Source organism: Mauremys mutica, chromosome 17, assembly GCF_020497125.1.
Source record: "Mauremys mutica isolate MM-2020 ecotype Southern chromosome 17, ASM2049712v1, whole genome shotgun sequence".
Taxonomy (NCBI): Eukaryota; Metazoa; Chordata; order Testudines; family Geoemydidae; genus Mauremys; species Mauremys mutica.
Window position 1 is genome coordinate 14,541,025 of NC_059088.1, and position 22,083 is coordinate 14,563,107.

Below are 22,083 nucleotides of genomic sequence, written 5' to 3' on the forward strand. Positions count from 1 at the left end.
CAGAGCTACCATCTGCCCTTCCAGAATGCAGACAGTGGCTAAATTTTGGCCTCTGAAATCCAGGAAGTAAAGAGCTAAGATCCACACCACCCGTGCAACACAACCTGACTGTGCCCTGTTTGACTGATGCCCCAGTTCGCCAGTGACACACAGACTAGCACTCTGCCCTTACAGATGCCTCAGATCACCCTGGGAAAGGAGCACAGGAGCATGTAGGACAGAGGTGGGCAAACTACGGCCCGGGGGCCGCATCCGGCCTTCCAGACGTTTTAATCTGGCCCTTGATCTCCTTCTAAGACGTGGGTTTTGGGGCTTGCCCCGCTCCGGTGCTCCAGCCGGGGGTCTTGCTCCACTCCGCATGGATCCCAGAAGCAGTGGCACATCCCCCCTCTGGCTCCTATGTGTAGGGGCAGCCAGGGGCTCCACCCACTGCCCCCACCCCAAGTGCTGCCCCCCGCAGCTCCCATTGTCCAGGAACCACAGCCAATGGGAGTTGCAGGGGCGGCATCTGTGAACAGGGCAGCACACAGAGCCGCTGACCGCTCCTCCACGTAGGAGCTGAAGGGGGGACATGCTGCTGTTTCTGGGAGCTGCTTGAAGTAAGTGCCACTTGAAGCCTGCACCCCTGACTCCCTCCTGTGCCCCAAACCCCTGCCTCAGCCCTGATCCCCCTCCTGCCCTCCAAACCCCTTGGTTCCAGCCCGGAGCACCCTTCTGAACCCCCAAACCCTCATCCCTATCCCCTCCCCAGAGACCACAGCCCCAGCTGGAGCTCTCCCTCACCCCAACGCCCAATTTCATGAGCATTCATGGCCCACCATACAATTTCCATACCCAGATGTGGCCCTCGATCCAAAAAGTTTCCTCACCCCTGATGTAGGACAAAGCCCTTGGTCTCGACAAGAGGGTGCGCTCGGTGGAAGGGGAGGGGCTACGACAATTGAGGAGGAATCTGAGGCCGTCTCTCAGGGCTGGGACACTCTCAGCAGAGCACAGAATAGAGCTGATAGAACCCAACAACCCCGCAATTCACGCCCCTAGGAACGTTCCCCTCCCGCTAACAAACAGCAGCTGGATGGGCCTGGTGCTCTGGGAACCACAGAGTTGGCAGAAGAACCAGCAGAGTGGGTGCAGCCGTTGGGCAGTGTAGAAAAGGAAGAGGGGACCCTTCGCCTCATACAGACCCCAAAATTCAGTAGTTAACAGGGGAACATTTCCCCTGACTTCCAAGGGGAGGAATGCTGGGGAGCATGGCTCATACCAGATATTATTCCAGGCTGGATGTGCCAGCCGGGGTCTGGCAGGTGCCCTCAGGAAAATTGAGTGCATGTCCTATACACCCTGTTTCTGCAGCCTGCTGCTTGTGTGGCGCTCGGCAGTGCAGGTGTTTCACTGGAGCACATGCTATAGCGCAGGGGTGGGCAAACTTTTTGGACCGAGGGCCACATCGGGGTTGTGAAACTGTACGGAGGGCTGGGTAGGGAAGTCTGTGCCTCCCCAAACAGCCTGGCCCCCACCCCCTATCTGCCTCCTCCCACTTCCCACCCCCCGACAACCCCCTCAGAACCCACTGACCCATCCAACCCCACTGCTCCTTGACCCCTAACCGACCCCTCCTGGGACCCCCTCACCCCTTATCCAACCCCCTGGAACCCCACCCCCTATTCAACCCCCCTGCTCCCTGACTGCCCCGACCCCTATCCACACCCCCACCCCCTGACAGGCTCCTCAGGACTCCCATGCCTATCCAATCCCCCATTCCCCATCCCCTGACCACCTCCGCCCCATCCAACCGCCACCTGACTGTCCCCCGGGATTCCCCGCCCCCTTACCATGCCACTCAGAGCAGCATGTCTGGCAGCTGCGCGGCCTGGCCAGACCTAGACACGCTACTGGGTGCCCTGCAGGAGCGCACAACCCCCCTGCCCAGAGCGCTGCCTGCATGGCTGCAGGGGAGGGGGGACTGCAGGGGAGGGGCCGGGACAAGCCTCCCCGGCCGGGAACTCAGCGTCCGAGCAGGACGGTCCCGCAGGCCGTAGTTTGCCCACCTCTGCTGCAGTGGGTTGTAAGGTTACACAGGTGGCACTTGGATGTGGAGAACAGCAGCAGAGGAGCCTGACCAGAGGCTCCGAGCAGCAGGGCTGGAGCTAAAGGAATCCATGTAAATTCCGTGTGACAGGAGGCAGGGCAGGTCTGTGAGTGCAGAGCCGGTGCAGGAATGCCCAGCAGACTCTGCCCTTCTCAGCCTCAGGGTGTGGAATACACCCCCTGCTGCCCCTTGGTCACTAATTATCACTAGTGAGGTAACATTCCCTGGCCCCCGGCTGGGACCAGCACCCTACTGTGCTGGCACCTGGTGGCCAGTCAGGGTGATGCACAGAGTGTGTTTCCCTCCTGGAACACATAAGAAAGGAAGGTATCAAATAAAACCTTAAGTTAATTGCTCAGCTGATTACCCAAATCACCTGTCTTAGGGGTCTTTGGATACTGACTACTTAACGAAAGGAAAGGACTCAGATTTGGTTTTTCAGTTTTATTGGCTACCCACATCAACAGCAGCCAAGAGCATATAATAGAAAAGAATGCACAGTGGCACTGGTTTATGATTGGACTGAGAGAAACGGGAAAAACGTGAACCATCCAGGTTTTAAGAATCACACAACACATCCATAGCAGAAAGCAGCGAAATTCCTATTCAACAATTATCCTTCGACTTTAAAGCAGAAGGAACAGCACTCAAGCCCATTAGTAAAACTCTCCAGTGGTACTTGACTCCACAATGCAAAACAATTCCAGGCTCATGCATCAGAGTGCCCAACCTATGGCTCCTGGGCTGTACATTGCCCACCAGAGCATTTCATACGGCCCGGGGCCTGCTTCAGCACAATATACTAACGGCCAATTCATTAGCGTTTTAGTATCATGTTTCCATCATTTTAGTTCACACACGTGTGTAAATACACAATGCTCTACATAGGCTGCTTCTAGCTAAATACATACGAAATAAGCTGACCTAAAAATATCAATCAATACAGGTGACTTTAAATCTTATTAAACTATGTAGAATCTGTTTGGCTCACACAAGGCTGTGCTTAGGTTTATGTGGCTGTCCTGTGTAACAAGGTGGTGCACCATTGCCTAAGAAAATGTACTCACATGCCAATCCACCAAGGTCCCCTTCCCAGTGGATCTGTTGCAGTTACCTCTTTTAACCAATACTCACGACAGTTATATTAGCTTAGAATCTGGTAAACTGGTAAACACGCCTAACCACCTAACAAGAACACCTATATTTTTATGACAGGCTGCATGCAGTTCAAGAGGCTTTCACACGTAGTCTTATTTTCTGTCCGTATACACCTAAAATCCTCATTCAATAATTATCCTGCAAAGGTGACTGTTTGGAATTTTGTCTGAGTCCCTTAAAGCAGAAGGAAAACACTCAAGCCCATTAGTTAAAATCTCCACTGTTGCTTGACTTAACAGTGGAAAACAATTCTAGGCTAATGTATAAAACAACTTGAGCAATTCCTCACATGCCAACCCACCATAGTCTCCTTCCCAATGGATCTCTTGTAGTTACCCCTTTTAACCAATACTCACACCAGTTATATTCAGGATCTGATAAACACTCCTAACCACCTAACAAGAACACCTATATTTTTATGACAAGCTGCATGCAGTTCAAGAGGCTTTCAGACGTAGTCTTATTTTATGCCTGTATACACCTAGAACTGGACAGGCAGTGTGCAGCCATTAACTACGAGGGATGTACAGTGTTTAGGAATTGTAACTTGTTCTATTTCACAGCTATTTTACAACAAACTTTATCAAAACAAGGGCACAAGCTATAACTCTGGAAAAGAGAGAACGCGAGAGAGAGTTAAAGGTGCCTAACTGAGGGTACTTAATGTCACCAGGAGTGAGGATTCCCAAGTGGCCGACTCAAAATTCCAGTCTTCTCCCTTTCTTGGCTTTCAGGAAGTGAGGTGCTGAAGGAGACAGGCCATTGTATCCCCTTTCTTCTGTGAGTTCAACTTGGGTCTTTCTCTGGGAGAGGCTGGTATGGACCAATCAAACGGTGACCCATGCTTGTGGTGAAAGCTGGAAATGTCCAACCAAAATGAGACTTGTGTCCTTCTTGCCATCCAGCCACAGGCATGTCTTGTGAGTTCTTACATGGGAGTCTTGAAAATTCCAGTCACTTTTGTGCAAAACTCCTGGTGTGACATCAGGTTGTGTAGGACAAGTTAGGCCATAGCCAAGAGTACGACCGTCTCAGGACAGCCAGTGAACACCTGCTGCTCAGCGCCGCTCAGCAACCTCCTTTCACAGATTGCTTTCCAAGGGCCCCTCTTGCAATGCACTCCGATCACCATTGCATCCTATGCTGGCCAAGCTGCCGTTTGCCCTCGGCACTTTGCTGGCTGCTGAAATGTCCAGTTTAACTTTCAAATGGAATTTTATACAAAGTCTCGCCACATTCTATGATGCTCTTTAAACTTGTTGGAACAATCCACTCTGCAGGACAATTGAACTGTTGTTCTCTGGCAGGCTGGAACAGCTCGATAAACCTGCCATCCTGGTCTCCTTATTTTACAGTTGTGGCAGGATCTCTGTGTGTGGCTGAGCGTGGCCTGTGCCTCATTTCTGATTATTTAACGCCGTGACCAACTGTTCTTATCTGACATTTTCAGTTTCAACCCCTTTTATTTCTTGCCTCTCCGATCCCAGATGTATTTCACGTATTTGTGGTAACATGAACATGCTTGATGGCAAATATTATCTTACTTCTTAATTTTATCACTAATTTAAAAAATCAATACGAATGCAACCCCTTTATTTCCCTAACAGGATCACCCCTCGGCAAACCCTGGCATAATGTTCACAGTGTCTTGCTCAAAGCATTACTAACTTCTAGGTGACTTTCCTTCTCAATTTAACTTCATTTCACCAAAGTATTCTAAGCCGTCTAGTACACCATCAATTGAGACACACACCCAATGTGAGAAAGGATTTCAGCTTGGATTTTCCCACCCCAGGAGAGCGCTTGAAGCACTAAACTGTTAGAGAGGCACCACCACTGTCAGTGACTGGGACATGGGTGGCCGTGCCTAGCAGTTAGAGCAGGATCAGGCCCAGTGGTTGGAGCAGGCATCAGTAGCCAGGAATCCGAGCCCAGGCTCAGGGCAGGAGTCAGAGGGCAGGTGCCAGAGCCCAGGGTCAGAGCCGGAGTCAGGAATTGGAGCCGAGGGTCAGAACCAGGTTACCTGGCGTGAGGCAAGGCTGGTCCAAGGCAGGAGCAAGGCTTGGAATGAGCAGGAGCTATCTCTGAGCAGCTGCTGACCTGCTGCTGTTGCTGGACTCAAGGGCTGCTCTGTTGACTCTTCCAGCCAATCATGCTGTGGAGCCATTTTGGCAGCCTGCTACTGGCTGACCATGCTCATTATGTTACCATGAGACTTGCTCTGCGGCAGGTCCTGAATCCTGACAACCACCTCCACCTCCATCCGTTTTGTGGGGGCTTAGGTGTGTCCTGAGAACACTCCTGGATCAGGCCCTGCAGGCCAGACAGACGAGGGAATGGAACCTTCTGGGGTGTCGGCGTGAGGCAGGTTCCCAGGTGCTTAGACCGATGCGGCTGTGCCCCTGCTCACTGGCAGAAACGTAGGCATCTTGGGGCTTTACTGGTGGAAATGTAGCTGTCGAGGGATTTTAGGCACCTACAGGGTCAGGTGGCGGCTGAGCGGTGGTTTTCTGAATGCCCAGGTGCCCCTTGCTGGACTTGGGGGGTTAAAACGACACCTAACTCCTTTTCATGGATCCAGCCCTGAAGACACAGTTGTACCAGACTTCACAGGGGTTTCTTACAGATTCTGTTTCACATGAGGCCAGGGTGAGGGAGCCAAGCAGAGATGCTGGAGCATCGTCGTCTTCTCAGAACATTTCTCCTGGATTCATAGACTGGTTTAGAGACCAGCTCCATCCCAGTTAGTTTTGCCTGAAAAGAAACTATCTAACCTGACATAGTGTTGGTGGCAGGGACAAGCTTTTGATTTACCAGAATCCTGTCTGATCTCATTTGGTCAGTTTGTTGGTTTAAGGTGTCAGTTTGTTTTTGCTGGGCTCACTCACGTCTAGAGATTGTAACAGGGCTGGGCCAGGTGTGTCTGGTTTTCTATGGGCATGTATAGGCGGTCTTCGTGCTGTTATATGGTCTCTTCAGCTCTGGGTTCAAGAGCCTTGGTCAGAATATTCTGAGCAACTTCTGCAGCCTCATCCAGAAAGCTCTGCAGCATGTAGCGCGTGGTCACAAAAGAAATCCCTCCCCCTGCTAGGGAGCCAAGGACTGGTACAAAATTCAGAATTAATTTCACCACCATCGCTGCTCCACATAAAGATCTGGAAAGCACAGTCATTAAGACTCTTTTGTTATGGCTGAGGCCAGTGGAGACTTTTTGATAGCAGATTTCAGCTCTGCAACAGGCTTGTCAACCTGCTGAGCCAGTCTAGTGAGAGACTCTTCATCCAAGCCAAAGGCCAGGCAGTAACGCTCCATGTGAACAACCAAGATGGCTACATCACAGACGAGAGAGAGGCCTGGAACAGGAACAGCACCAATAGCACATGACAATACGGCCACTTCCCAAATATGCTCCTGCAGTTCGGCCTTTTTCTTCTCCAGGATCTTTGCCGAGATGTTGGGCAGGGCCAGGATGAAAACATGTCTCTTCTGATCATCCAGCTCATTCTCCAGGGTCTCCTGCAGGAGCTGGAAATCGTACTCAGTCAGTTCCCAGCTGGAGAGCAGGAAAACCCGCGGGGAGGCCTCACCTGCTTCTCTCAGGTTCTCTGCGCAGTCCTCCCTGATCTCCTGCAGGGTTCTCGCCTTGTTGAAATTCCTTTTCCTTTGTTCAACCTTCAAGTCATTATCCACTTTGGAGCGCACATAGTAAAACCTCTTCCCCAGCTTGTGAATGGCATGGGCCAGGGTGGTGTGGTGGGAAGTGAAGCGCTCTGAGGTGATGATGATGAAGAAGTCATAGTTGTTGAATTTTACCTGATTAAGGTATTTGTCTGCCTGAAAACTCTCTGTCCCAATTCCTGGCAGGTCCCATAGTTTTACATTTCGGAGTCTGGGGTGTCGATAAGCCTTTGGCTCCATCGTTGTTTGTGTCACCCCAGTCTCAGCAGCACCTTCATCATCATCATGCAGGCCCAGGATGGCATTGATGAAGGATGATTTCCCTGCACCTGACTCTCCCGTGATGGCGATGTCCAGTGGGGTGTTTTCTAATGATTCCAGCTTCTCCTGAAGTTCAGCAGCTGCTGCCGTGAGGTTTCTTCTCTCAGCAACGGCCTGTAGTTCTTCAATTTCCTTTTTGGAGAGTCTACCAGCCATGGCAGCCTTTGGTGGTGGCTCAGTTGTTCTTATCACTGATCTTAGAAAAAGGAAAAGAAAAATTCCAGTGATTTATTTTTATCAGGATAAATCAGATCAACCCCTTTCCTTCAGGACCTGCTTCTGGTTGGGGGAAAGATTCATTTTTACATCAATTTTAACCGTATGAGGTTGTAATAAAGTTTAACACAGGCTGATTTTCCTAGACGCAAACACCCAACCTCTAGCAATAGCAGATGCTCTGGGATGTTTGATTCAATTAAAGAGGCGAAAATCAACAGCCAAAGTTCAGTTCCAAACCACCTGCTCAGTACACTGTATTTTCAGAACATTCCCATACACACATTTCAGCTTGTCCCTAGCACGACGAGCTGATGAACTGCAGTGAACCTGCCAGCTCATGCCTGGATCTCTTCCCTCCACCCCAGCTGAGCTGCAGGGAAATGATCTACCAGAGATCTCCAGTGGAATGGTGCTTCACAGCAATTACAATACCACCCTACAGCGATTACTTTGAATGAAGCAACACAGACATGTCCTGAAAGTGGACGTGTTGCTTTTATTTGGTAATCATGCACTACATAGAAGAAACCTTGATATGCTGAATTTCCTAAGAGAGATGGAAAAGCAGATGCAGTGGAAAATATCAGCCTCTGAAAATTTAAATATGTAGCAGGGACCTCAAAAATATAGAGTAAATTTTATACATTTTTTAGAAAAGGAATGCCCCCCAAAAGTTGAGGCAACCAATTCAACGTTTTAAAAAGAGGCATTAGTCTGTGTATATGAAAACGCTCTGCACCAAACCTGCACAAAAATATTCAGTGTTGTGTAAATTTTAATATCTCTGATTCTTATCAGTTTTAAAACATTTCTTAAAAATCGAGAAGACCAGAAAAACCCTCTGTCCAAGCCCTGGCTTCAGGGTAAAGGAGAGAAGAGACAACTCCCCTCCAAGGGATATTTAGTCATAGAATAATAGAAAATTAGGGTTGGAAGAGACCTCAGGAGGTATCTAGTCCAACCCCCTGCTGAAAGCAGGACCAGCACCAACTAAATGATCCCAGCCAGGGCTTTGTCAAGCTGGGCCTTAAAAACTAAGCATGGAGATTCCACCACCTCCCTAGGGAACCCATTCCAGTGCTTCACCGCCCTCCTAGGGAAACAGTGTTTCCTAATATACAACCCAAACCTCCCCCACTGCAACTTGAGACCGTTGCTTCTTGTTCTGTCATCTGCCACCACTGAGAACAGCTGAGCTCCATCCTCTCTGGAACCCCCCTTCAGGTAGTTGAAGGCTGCTATCAAATCCCCCCTCACACTTCTCTTCTGCAGACTAAGGAAGCCCAGTTCCCTCAGCCTCTCCTCGTAAGTCATGTTCCCCAGCCCCCTAATCATTTTCGTTGCCCTCCGCAGGACTCTCTCCAATTTGTTCACATCCTTTCTGTAGTGGGGGGACCAAAACTGGACACAATACTCCAGGTGTGGCCTCACCAGTGCTGAATAAAAGGGAATAATCACTTCCCTCAATCTGCTGGCAATGGTCCTACTAATGCAGCCCAATATGCCATTGGCCTTCTTGGCAACAAGGGCACACTGCTGACTCATATCCAGCTTCTTATCCACTGTAACCCCCAGGTCCTTTTCTGCAGAACTGCTGCTTAGCCAGTTGGTCCCCAGCCTGTAGCGGTGCCTGGGATTCTTCTGTCCTAAGTGCAGGACTCTGCACTTGTCCTTGGTGAACCTCATGATTTCTTTTGGCCCAATCCTCCAATTTGTCCAGGTCACTGTGGACCCTATCCCTACCCTCCAGCGTATCTACCTCTCCCCCCAGCTTAGTGTCATCTACAAACTTGCCGAGGGTGCAATCCATCCCATCATCCAGATCATTGATAAAGATGTTGAACAAAACCGGCCCCAGGACCGACCTTTGGGGCACACCACTTGATACCGGTTGCCAACTAGACATGGAGCCGTTGATCACTACCTGTTGAGCCCAACAATCTAGCCAGCTTTCTATCCGCCTTATAGTCCCTGACTCACTCTCCTCTTCTGACAGGACTCAGGGGTTTTCCTGACTGCCTCCATTTTAAACAACTCCCAGCTCCATCCTGTCCTGGGTGGGGCAAGTTTCAGTTCTTTCCTCCTTGGAACAGACCCTGACCTCACCCTGCCTGGCCTTTAGTTATTTCCTCATTCCTCAGCACCACAGCCAGGGAACAAATCCCTCCCAGTTAGGAGTGGATGGGCAGTTTCTCCAGGGCAGAGCTGGATTCTTCCCCCAGCCCTGGACTGATCTGTTAATCCCTTCCTGGCCCCATCCACACTGAGAGGCCAGCGCACACAACCCATCACAGAGCCCCATGCCCTGCAGACCCTCCAAGGGCTCAAGGACTGGCTGAGGAGAGGAGATTCCCACAAGCCCAGGAACAAAGCGGCTGCCCTGCCTGAGGGAGTGGGTGAGATCCCAGCCAGTGACACCAGCTGGCTGCTAGGGGCAATGGGCCCCAGCCTGCTGTGCTGTGGGACCTGGCTGGCTCCCCTGGGGAGCTCTAGCACCTGAACCATCTCAGGAATGGAGCTGAAGGGCAGGTTATTTTTAAATCTGTCTGACTCAGAAGAAAACTGAAAGCAACGAGCTGACACAGAGAGGAGCAGGCGCCAGGAGCTCATTCTGGTCCAAGCCCCACAGCAAACAAGAAAAAGCTGCCCTGGTCTTCTTTGTAACCTGTGCATACGAGGAGCAGCACTTCCTGCCAGAGTGTCCATCTCATAAACATACAGTTAAGGGTTAATTCTTCTTTTACCTGTAAAGGGTTAAGAAGCTCACATAACCTAGCTGACACCCGACAAGAAGGACCAATACTGGGACAAGATACTTTCAAATCTGGGAGGGGAAAAAAGTCTTTGTCTGTGCAGGGTGCGGGCTTTTGCCGGAGACAGAGAAAGAAGGAGCCATTCAACTCCTATAGGGTAGTGAGTATTTAGAGAAGAAATGTATTAGATTACTTTTATTTTCTTGTTTGTGAGTTCCTTTGCAAATAAGAGGGAGGGTAAATTTGGGTTCTTTGTGTAACTTTAAAGTTTTGCCCAGAGGGAAACCCTCTGTGTTTTGAATCTGATTGTCTGTGAGACTATCTTTCATTGTAATCTTACAGAAGTACTCCTTTCCCCTTTTTTCTTTAATTAAAATTCTTCTTTTAAGAACCTGATTGATTTTTCATTGTTTTAAGATCCAAGGGTTTGGATCTGTGTTCACCAGGACTAATTGGTGAGGGGATTATTCTCAAGCCTTCCCAGGAAAAGGGGTGGAGGGGTTGGGGGGGGGGCTTATTCTCAAGCCTGTCCGGGAAAGGGGGGGTAGGGGCGTGGGATATATTTGGGGAAAGGCAGAGCTCCAAGTGGCTCTCCTTAAATGTTTAACTCGCTTGGTGGTGGCAGTGTACTTTTAACCTAAGCTGGTAGAAATAAGCTTAAGGGGTCTTTCATGCGGATCCCCATGTCTGTACCCTAAAGTGCAGAGTGGGGAGGGAACCCTGACAGTCCATGAAGAGCAGGGAATTATATTTAAATAAGGATGGTCCAATCTGTGGAATTGCATGTGTTGAACACTGAGGGGTTGTGCTTCCTGCTGTCTCCCCCAGCCCACTCTTAACAGCCCTCCGCAGTATCTGGAATGCTGAAGGCATCTCACTGCAGTAGCATGGCTTGAGCTATCCTGACACAAAATAACAAAACCTTTTACCTATCCCTGACAAAGAAAAACCTACTCACACTACACTGACCTTGTGCAAAAGGAACCAAATCCAGATCTCGAAGGAGCAGAATTAGAAGATGGCACAATATCCAAATTTTATCATTACCCAGAAAATCCCAATCCAAATCCTATCACAGCAGAAGAACTTGCTGAGAATAAGGCACTGGAAACTCTGTTTAATTAACAATCAAGGTTTAGCCTTTGCAAGAATCTTCTCAACTATCTTCATGAGAGAAATGGGATTCCTAGATGGGTAGTACCCACCTCCTACAGAGGAATGATGTTATGACATGCCCTGAATGAAAGGTGTAGGAGACAGTCAGGTGATCATGCTATATATGAAAACTTAAACTTCCTGTTGGCCTGGCATAAATAAAAAACATGTCCAATTACATGAAAGATGTTTCATTTGTAATAAATTTCAACATACTTGACTCCAGTTTTGAGCACCCCTCCAAAACGAAGGAATTACATTTCTTTGGTCAATCATTCAAATAGGCTGGGTAGGCCCTGTAACATAGTCATCTTGAGGAAATCATTATTTACTTATGGTGACTTGTTTATTTATGAAATGGGTTGAATGTATACCTGCACCAAATGACATGGCTCTAACTACAGCCACTCATGTTTTCAGTAAAACATGTTTTGAGCAGATGGGTTTACTCCCCAAATAGACTCAGACAGAGGTACTCTTTTTACTTCTGGTCTTATGGTTAACCAATGCAAAGCCCGAGGATCCAACAGAAGCTCCATGTGCCATATCATCCTCAATCCCCAGGACAGGATGAGGGTATGAACAAAACTCTGAAATTTGTCTCTGAAAATGCCAGAGTCTGGGATTTAGAGCTACCCTTAGCACTAATGGCTATGCATTCAATGCCTAACTGACCTACACAGGTTACATCTTTTGAAATAATGACTGGTCATCTGATGGTCTTACCAGTTCACTTACTATACCAAACACCAACTGAGAGAAAGCTATTGCTGATATATATGTCTCAGAGCTAAGATCCTCCACTAATTTTTCCTCCAGATAGAGTCAAGAAGAAGTTATTCCTCCTGAATAATGGAACCTGCAAAAAGGGGGGAGAAAAGCATCAGATGTCAATAGTAAATTTTCTTTTTCACCTATAAATAAATAACAGAATAAATACTAATCTATCTTTCTGTTCCTTATCCAGGGCCGGCTCCAGACCCCAGCGCGCCAAGCGTGTGCTTGGGGCGGCGTCCCGCGGGGAGGGCAGCAGGCGGCTCCGGTGGATCTCCCGCAGGCATGCCTGCGGAAGGTCCGCTGGTCCCGCGGTTCCGGTGAACCTCCCGCAGACGTGCCTGCGGAGGGGCCGCTGGTCCCGCGGCTTCGGTGGAGCATCCGCAGGCATGCCTGCGGGAGGTCCACCGGAGCCGTGGGACCAGCGGACCCTCTGCAGGCACATCTGCAGGAGGTCCACCGGAGCCGCAGGACCGGCGACTGTTTGAGCGCCCCCCGCGAAATTACTAGAGCCGCCCCTGTCCTTATCTGACATTGAATCCTCCCAAAATAAGCAGATCAGCTGGAATCTACTTCAGATTGGGATTCAGTACCTGTGACTGACATCTTGAAAATATGTTCCATTATTTTGCACTCTAGATCCTGGATTCCCTAATTCCTTTCACGTTTCAAGTGCCTCCTGATGCCATCATCCACATTGGAGATGGAGCATTATAATACCTGGATCACTATCTCCATCACACTGAAATAAAAATTGTGGATGACTTCAAGGGTCATAAAATTCCCCTTGATGATGAACAGCAAAATCTCCTGAACTATGAGGACTCCCATACCTTTAAAATGTTGGTGAATGCAGAGAAAGTGAAGATTGTTAACTCAGACATTGGCACCAAATATTTCTACATAGAATCATTGAGGGTTGGAAGAGACCTCAGGAGGTCAGCCACTCCTCATAAGTCACGTGTCCCAGCCCCCTAATCATTTTTGTTGCCCTCCACTGGCATCTCTCCAATTTTTCCACATCCTTTCTGTAGTGAGGGGCCCAAAACTGGACGCAATACTCCAGATGTGGCCTCACCAGGGCCAAATAGAGGGGAATAATCACTTCCCTCGATCTGCTGGCAATGCTCCTACTAATGCAGCCCAATATGCCGTTAGCCTTCTTGGCAACGATGGCACACTGCTGACTCATATCCAGCTTCTCATCCACAATAATCCACAGGTCCTTTTCTGCAGAACCGCTGCTTAGCCAGTCAGTCCCAAGCCTCAATTCGGGAGCCTTTTAAAAAAATCAATTTTACATTAGCTACTTTCCAGTCATCTGCGACAGGGGCTGGTTTCACTGAGATGTTACACACTACAGCTAGTAGTTCTGCAATTTCACATTTGAGTTCCTTCAGAACTTGGGTGAATTCCAGCTCTGGCCCCGGTGACTTCTTACTGTTTAATTGATCAGTTTGTTCTAAAACCTCTTCTAGTGACGCATCAGTTTGGGACAGTACTTCAGATTTGTCACCCAAAAAGAACAGCTCCAATGTTGGTATCACATCCTCTCTAGTGAAGACCAATGCAAAGAATTCATTTAGCTTCTCTGCAATGGCCTTGTCTTCCTAGAGTGCTCCTTTAACACCTTTGCAATCTAGTGCCCCCACTGCCTGTTTGACAGGCTTCCTGCTTCTGATGCATTTAATTAGTTTTTGCATCTTTAGCAAGTTGCTTCTCAAATTCTTTCTTGGCCGGCTTCTTATACTTTCACAATTTACGAGCCGGAGTTTGTGCTCCTTCCTCTTTTCCTCACTAGCATAGGTGCAGAATTCCTCAATTCTCAGGGTGTGCTGAGTTCCCGTTCTGCCTCTGGCCCTGCCCCCACTCCACCCCTTCTCCCCAGCCCCCACCCCTGCCTCTTCTCACCCCCAGTCTGATCCCTTCCCTGGCACCTCCTGCATGCTGCTGAACAGCTGATCGCAGCGGATGGAACGTGCTGCGAGGGAGTAGTTGAGGCTTGGGTGGGGGGAGGGACAGGCTCTGATCTGTTGATCTGCAGGGCTGCCAGTGGGTACTGAGCACCCACTATTTTTTTTCTGAGGCCGGCGCCTATGCACATTAGGATTTGACTTCCAAATTTTAAAGGGTGCCTTTTTGCTTCTAACGGCCTCCATTACTCTGGTGTTTAGCCATGGAGCAGTCTTTTGGTCCTCCTACTGTCTTCTTTGATTTGGGGTATGTATTTAGCCTAAGTCTCTATTATGGTGTTTTTAAGTAGTCTCCATGCTGCTTGCAGGTATTTTACCCGTGTGATTCCCCTTTCAAATGTCCTTCTAATGAGCATCCTGATTCTTGAGTAGTTTCCCTTTTTAAAATGAAATATTTCTGTGCTGGGCATTTTTGATGCCTCCTACACAAGGATGTTAACTTTAATTGCACAATGGTCACTTCTAACTAGTGGTTCAGCTATAGTTATCTCTTGGACCAGATCCTGTGCTCCACTCGGACTAATTCAGGAATTGCCTCTCCCTTTGTGGGTTCCAGGACCAGCTGCCCCAAGAAACAGTCATTTATGGTGTCTAGAAATTTTACGTCTACATCATGCCCTGAGATGCCATTTACCAAATCAATATGAGGATAGATGAAATCCCCCATTATTGTTGCATTTTGGGGTTTTGCAGCTTGTCTAGTCTCCCTGAGCATTTGACAATCACTGTCACATCCTGCTCAGGTAGTCAGTAGTATAGTCCTACTGCTGTTCTCTTATTATTCAAGCATGGAATTTCTATCTGTAGAGATTCTACGGTGCTGTTTGGTTCCTGTAAGAGTTTCACCTTATTTGACTCTATTTTACCTATTAAGAGATTGGCAGTAAGGTCCAACTTGTCCTTATATATGTCCACAACAGTCAGATGAGCCTGACACTCCTGTTTCCTAGTCCCAGGAAGCGATTTCACCTTCCTGGCCAAGGATATGGGTAACTTTGCTAACTGACCACAAAATGTTCCCACATTATGAATTAAAGCCAGAGGTTCCATTGCCTCCTGAGCTGCGGGGTAGGGGACAGAGAATACAATCTAGTCAAGGATGGATTTGTCTTTCCCACTGAGCTCCATCCGTGTTCTGTTGCTTATATCAGAGAAGTACCTCTTCAGCCTGCCAGGACCCAAGCTTTGGCACTTGATGAAAGACTCCCATTGACATTAGTGGGCTTCGGATCAGGCCCTACATGAGAAACAGACCCTGGAAAAAGTGTTGAGGGGACAAAAGGCCGTTCTGGAAATGCTGGGGTAATTTCCTCCTGTTTCCCCACCCCCCACTTCCATCCCCATCCCCTAGTGGCTGTTCCTATGGTTTAACAAGGCACAAAACACAAGAATCTCTCACCGTCAGCTCACAAATGCTTCAGTTCTTCTGAGCTTCCCTGAAGAAACAGGCCAGTCTCCAGGTGTTTGATCATGAAAGCCTCCTCTCTCTCTGTCTCTTTCGCTTTCTCTCTTCTCTTTATATAGGAAGCCAACTACGTAGATCTGTTTATTGCCAGAAGTGAACGTAGCACGTCCCAGTTTGTTTTATAGACGCAACCAGGAGACAGTTGTGCACACTCTCTCCTACCTATCACATGAAGGGGATTTCATTTCACTTGGCATTTCCTGGAAGACAACACTTTGTGTGGAAAGGCCTGTGAGGGGTTAAGTAAACACCACAGATCAGAACAGGGTGGAGACAGATGCCCTGTCACATTAAACAGGCAGAGCAGAACAAATACACAAAAACATGCAAACTCACATAAACAAATTGCACCACTGCACATTTCCTGGGACTCTGGTCTGTGCCCCTGTGCACTGCGAACTCCCTTAACTGCCCCAGTAACACATGGTGGGAGTGTCACAGAATCAGCACTTTGGGGCTGTGAATCCTGCCTGCCTCTATGGCGAAAACTGGTGGCTTCTCTCCAGCAGGATTATGGAGGCAGTGACCAGCATCCCCTCCTCAAACAGGCTCACCCCCCACTCCCCACAAGTAATATAAGGGCCCTATCATCAATCTAATGTTGGCCTCACCCCTTGACCTCTCAAGACCCGCCCACCTGTCACCCTAATATCCCTCAGGGGCGGGTCTTATTTCCAGGGTCAAGATGCACACATAACTGGAAGCAAAGGGTGTCATGTGACCCATCTAAGAACTTCTCCCACTGCCTTCTACCAATCCGGATGGGTTTTGCTCCCCATAGGACCGCCCTGAGAGCAGATTTGACCAATCGGGGGGGTTTCCTGGGTGGGGTGATCTGTCCAGAAGTGGGTCGTGTGACCCCTCTAAGAGCTCCTCCCACCACCCTTTATCAATAAGAGTGTGGCACCGCTCCTGGCGCATGGAAGAGGCCATCTTATTCCAAAAATGTGTGTTGTAGAAATCGTGGAAATGCTGAGAGGAAACATGGACTCCTTCCCCACCTCTGTGAGAACTTCGGACTTTGTTTTAGCCCCAAAGGCCTTTGATCTCCAGTGGAACAAGCGCTACTTCAGCGACAGTTCTGAGGAGGAGGGAGCCGTCAAGGGGAGCCCTTTGGCCCAGCCGTTTATGGATACATGGGAACCCAACCCCAAACTCCAAGCGCTTGTGAAGCATGAGCGAGACGGCCTCCCGTTGTCCACCCCTATGGAGGAAAGCGACCAAGACTCATTGGAATCACCAGCGGACAAGGTGAATGGAAAAGATGTCACACAGGTAAACGAAAGATTAATCAGTGACGATCGAGGATGGGGTGTAATGGGGTAGGAACCGACCCTGGGTTGCGTTAAAAGAAGCAGTGGGGGCTTACACTGTTTCTTTTCTGAAAATCTCTTGACAGCTTCACAATGCCTTTCTAAAAGGCCTTTGAGAACATACACATTGGTAGTTCTGTGGGAATAAATCTATCATGCATCAGCTGTTTTTGCTTGTGCCTGAGACACAGATCTCGAGAGGAAAATCTGGAAAGGGCAAAATAGAAGAATGAACCAGCGCAGGGTCCCTAATGGTAGGGGTCATAGCGTTCACTTTTGCAGGCGGCTGTAAAAGGGCGTGGTAAACTAGGTGATTAATAAAAGTTGTTTAAAATTTGTCAGTGTTAATGTGTCCCCTCCATACTTGCAATGTCTTTTACTAATGCAAGTAACAGTCATGTCTCTGTTAAAGAAAATATATTACACCCCTGGGGAAGATGGGAGCTTCAGTGGGGTGAACCCTCTGTTTCAAGCAGCCAAAAAGCACAGAAAAACTTTGAATAGAAGGCAGGCAAGAGCTTGGCTTTCAGACCAGGACACCCTATGCTTTACACAAACCGGCTCAAAAGAAATAAGACCACTGTTTCAGATGTGGATGCGCAATGGCAGGCAGACTCGGTGGACATGCACCAGTTCTCCAAACACAACGGTTTTAAGTACATCTTAACACTGATAGACATTCTATCCAAATATGCCTGGGCCTTAGAAAGACAAGATGGGCGGTGAGGTATCCAAGGCTTTTAAAGCTATTTTCAGCAAAGGTCGTGTGCCTCAAAAATTACAAACCAATTGGGGAAAAGAATTTTTAAACAAACCTTCAAGCAGATTATTAAAGTGGCATTAATGGCGTTCACCATTTGGTTACTAATAATGAAGTCAAAGCAGGGGTTGTGGAGCGATTTAACAGAACTTTAAAATCTAGAATGTGGAGATATTTTACAGCCCATAACACCTTTCACTACATCAACATGTTACTTGACTTTATAAAAGAGTTACAACTGGAGCTTTCACGGAACTCTAAGTACCAGACCTGCTGATGTTAACCCCCCAAATTCTCTGAAGGTATGGAAAACGGTTTACGGAGCTGGTTTTAAAATAAAACCGGTTGTTGCCCCTTTTAGAAAAGGCGACCACCAAAGGAGCTTTTGAAAAAGGTTATGAACAAACAGTTACTGATGAGATATTCATAGTGGATGAAGCTTTAACCAGAGGCCAGAGACCTATATGCCGACTAAAAGATTACGAGGGTGAGTCAGGTTTCAGAGTAGCAGCCATGTTAGTCTGTATCTGCAAAAAGAACAGGAGTACTTGTGGAGTCAGTTACTGGATCTTTTTACCCTGAAGAATTACATAAAGTAAACCCCAAACGAGACAGGATTTACAGGGTTGAAAAAGTTCTAGTGGAGAAAGAAAAAGGGAGAAAAAAGCATCTACTGGTGAAATGGTTGGAGTGACCCGATAAGTTTTAACAGCTGGGTGGAAGCTTCTCAACTTTGTGACATTTAGACATGAACAAAAAAGATTCCTCCTGCAAAGAGAGAGAGAGAGAAAAGAGCAACGGCGGGTTTTACATCTCTTTGTCCAGCAACGCAGCAGGAGTGGCCCCACTCAGCCCAGCACAAGGGCACTGTTTACAAACCTACAACTGCTAGATGCATCCTGGCCTGCCCAGCCCTGCACTGCCAGCGTGCCCCTTCCACACTGCCCAGTGCCCTGCCCTTATGCCTCGCACCCCCTCACCCAGAGACCTCCCCCATAGATCCCTATGCTCAGCGCCCCTTCGCCCAGAGACCCCTTCTGCTGACCTCCCACCACAACTACACAGCACCCTCCACACCATACCCCCTGCCCAACTCCCCCACCTACAGATCCCCTACTGTCCAGCACCCCATTCACAGTCCCACCATCACAGCTGTACAGTGCCCCATATTCCTGAGGGGATCCTGCATCAAATTCTGTGCATCATATTTTAAAATCTGCATTTTTTTTACAATAAATAAAAGTGGAGGCTCCACCATGGCAGTGGGGAGCACAGGCCACTGGCTGCATGGAGGTGGGAGATCACCCGGCAGCCTCCCCTGCCCCCCTGGCACAGGGACTTGGCAGTGAGGCTGAACCTGACCCTGACACAGCACAAGGGCCAGGCCTGCCACAGAAACACTCTCCTGCTCCTTTTGTGCCAGGCGCACCAGACATGGGCAGGGAGGCTCAGCCTGGCAGCGGGATCCAAGCACAGAAGGACTTAGGGGGTGGGATCCAGAGTGGTAAGAGGATTCTGTGTGGGTCAGTCTGGGTGCAGGCAGCTCACAGTGGGGGATCTGGATGCACAGGGAGGTTCCAGGTGCAGGGGCAATGGGAGTCTGCCTGGGGAACCAGGTGAAAGTTGTTGAAGCTGGTTTAGTTTACTACCCTGAGTTATCAGTCCTGTGCACATCTTTTCCTTCAGTAACTGTCTAACGATGAAGTGCGCATCGTAACCTTTGGAATTGTGCACTAGGAATATGTAGTCCTGGAACTTTTTTTCAATAAAGGTCTTTACAAAGATAGAAAGACACTCACCACACTTAAATTCTCAGGATTTTTCCGGCTTTAGGGACATTGCAAAAATGTAATTGGGCATGTGCAACCCCGTCTCCTGCGTGCATTCAAAATCATAAAAAATACACTTTTCTGATTATTTGGGCTTTCTAATACTGTTTATAAAACACATGTGGCTGTCTACATCACCTGCGATCAAACCCTGATGCTGCTTACGGAGCATCCCTTTACACCTGTGCCCTTTGCCAATGTAAGACTGACACTGATCACAAAGTTTTCAACAGGCATTTGACTTGTTTTTTTGATGCACAGTCTACATGTCTGTGTAAACACGCTTTGGAGTGACAATACAGTCACAGCGAGGGCACCTCAACATTATCCGAGCATGTTACACTCAAGCAGAGGTGGCAACGAGACCTGCAAGAGTGGTTGTGACTGTACACCGTGTGGCAAAACTCACAATAATTTTTTGCATCAAACAACTTTTTCACGTCCAGAACCCCACAATAATGCTCATCATGCAACAGGATGAAAAAAGTCTTGGGGTACACCAGGCCCCCATTTTACAGAAGCCCCATCAGCCTTTCACAACTTAAAGTACCACCTGTATGTTGACTCCTTAATGCTGTTCGAACACCACTACATCACCGAGCATAATCTTTTTTTGATCTGATCACCCCAGTTTCTTGTGCAACTTTCTCTCCCTGTCTAACAATTCCGCGTCTGTAGGTTTACAGTTGGACGATGGCCAAGAGGCCACCAGCAAAACACAGATTGGTATCGGTGTAAGGTCTATTAAACACTGTCTCTTTTTATGGACAATTTGACTACTGAGGATAGAATTTCAAACTCTACAGCCACCCCCCATGCATGTTTTTTACAACTGTCACAATGAGGCACAATGTCGCATTGACATGCATCTCTCTATTGCTCTGTAACAGTTTTGAAGTCTGATTTAAGAAATCCTCAGCAGACAGCTCATCCCTAGTTCTTTTGACAGAAAACAAAGGGTTGGTTAAATTATGGCTCTAAACGTAATTGTCAGGGGCTACCATTGAGAACTAATTGTATTCCCCTGTGTTTGGCTTCAACAACCTCCTGAGCTGAATTTATTCACTCAAGATTAACAAAATGAAATTCCTAACAACACACTGACCCCCCAAATCTAGGTAATTCCCATTGCCAACTTCTCACTCACTCCATATACATGTCTGTTTGGGGGTCTGCATCTACATTTTCAGTGTTACTTGGGGGTTTCTCTATGGGACCACCAGCTGCATCTTCTATGTCAGATGCTATCTGAGAGTCAGATTCCGAGGGGCCACCGTGAGGATCATCAGGAGTAGACAGACACCCGTCTAGACAGCCTGCTGGGGAATTTTCTAAATCAGACTCTGTATGAAAGTCACCAATGCCCCACCAGAGCCCAGGGTCGGATTCCGCCTCCCCATTCTCAGACAAGCCAGTTTGAGAGCCTCCACAAGGGGGCATCTCTTTTTTTTCTCATCACCTCTTTAGTCTTTAAAAAAAAATTTTACAGTGACCCTGGCCCATAACTTTTGGGCAGCCATCTGTTTATCCCCCAAACATGGATCCCACCTTTGTTTACACCTTAGCTGATGTGTATACAGCCTGCTCAGAGCCCCCCTCTGAACAATACTTCAGTTTTTCCAAAATGTCACCCGCAAGAACTTTTGCATTTTTGATGTAGTTTCCAGCCCTCCACCTTTCTTTTAGAAGCCCTGAGGATACAGCATCCATCAGCTTTCTGGACTGTTATATTTTTCCTAAATACTAGAATACTGAAGAACTGCGTCAAGCTTATTTTGTTGAGAAAATGGTTCTTAATAATTGTCAAATACTTCATAAGGAGATAACCCTGCATCACAGGAGCTGTCAGTCCTTGTTTTTTATTCACAACTCCTAAAGTGTGTGAATGTGAATTTTGTGAATGTGTGTTTTCTCTCAGGGTTTGGTGTGGTGCTGACTGCTGAGGAACTGGAGTTGTGTTTGTGTGGCTGCTTTTTACCAGAGTCTTTTGTTTTGTCCTTGGGTTTGACACAGTGGTGAGCTGGAGCCGGTTCGCAGGAACCGGTTGTTAAATTTAGAAGCCTTTTTAGAACTGGTTGTTCTAGGACAGCTAGTTCTGAAAAAGCTTTTCAATTTAACAAAAGCTCTGCCAGCTGTCCATCCCGCCCCCGGCCCCAGCTCACATCCCTCTCCTCCCCTGAACACTCCGCCCTCCTTCTCCTCCCCCTTCCCTGCTTCCCATGAATCAGATGTTCGTGGGAAGCCTGTAAAAAGCAGCAGGCAGGTAAGCTGGGGCGGGGGGAGGCTGCGAGGAGGGCTCCAGGGAGGCCCGGTGCAGCCCAGTCCGGCTCCGGCCAAGCGGCTCCTGCTGGCCCAGGCTGAGCGCCCCAGCCCAGTCCTGGCCCCGTGCCCCTGCCCGGCCCCGGCCCTGCTTGGGCCCCACGGCGCTGGTCCCAGTCCCGACCGAGCGGCTCTGGCCCGGCCCGGCTTGGGGAGTCAGGCCCCACGACGCTGGTCCCTGCCGAGCAGTCCGGGCCCGGCCAAGCGGCCGTGGCCCCGGCCCCAGGCAGTGCGGTAAGGGGGCAGGGAGCAGGGAGGGGGTGTTGGAAGAGCGTAG

At 48.6% G+C, this 22,083-nt stretch overlaps 1 pseudogene; it reads right to left on the minus strand.

The window, feature by feature from the left end:
- Positions 1-6,180: 6,180 nt before the first annotated feature.
- On the minus strand, positions 6,181-7,402 carry LOC123351694 (annotated as a pseudogene).
- Between the last annotated feature and the right edge of the window lie 14,681 nt (positions 7,403-22,083).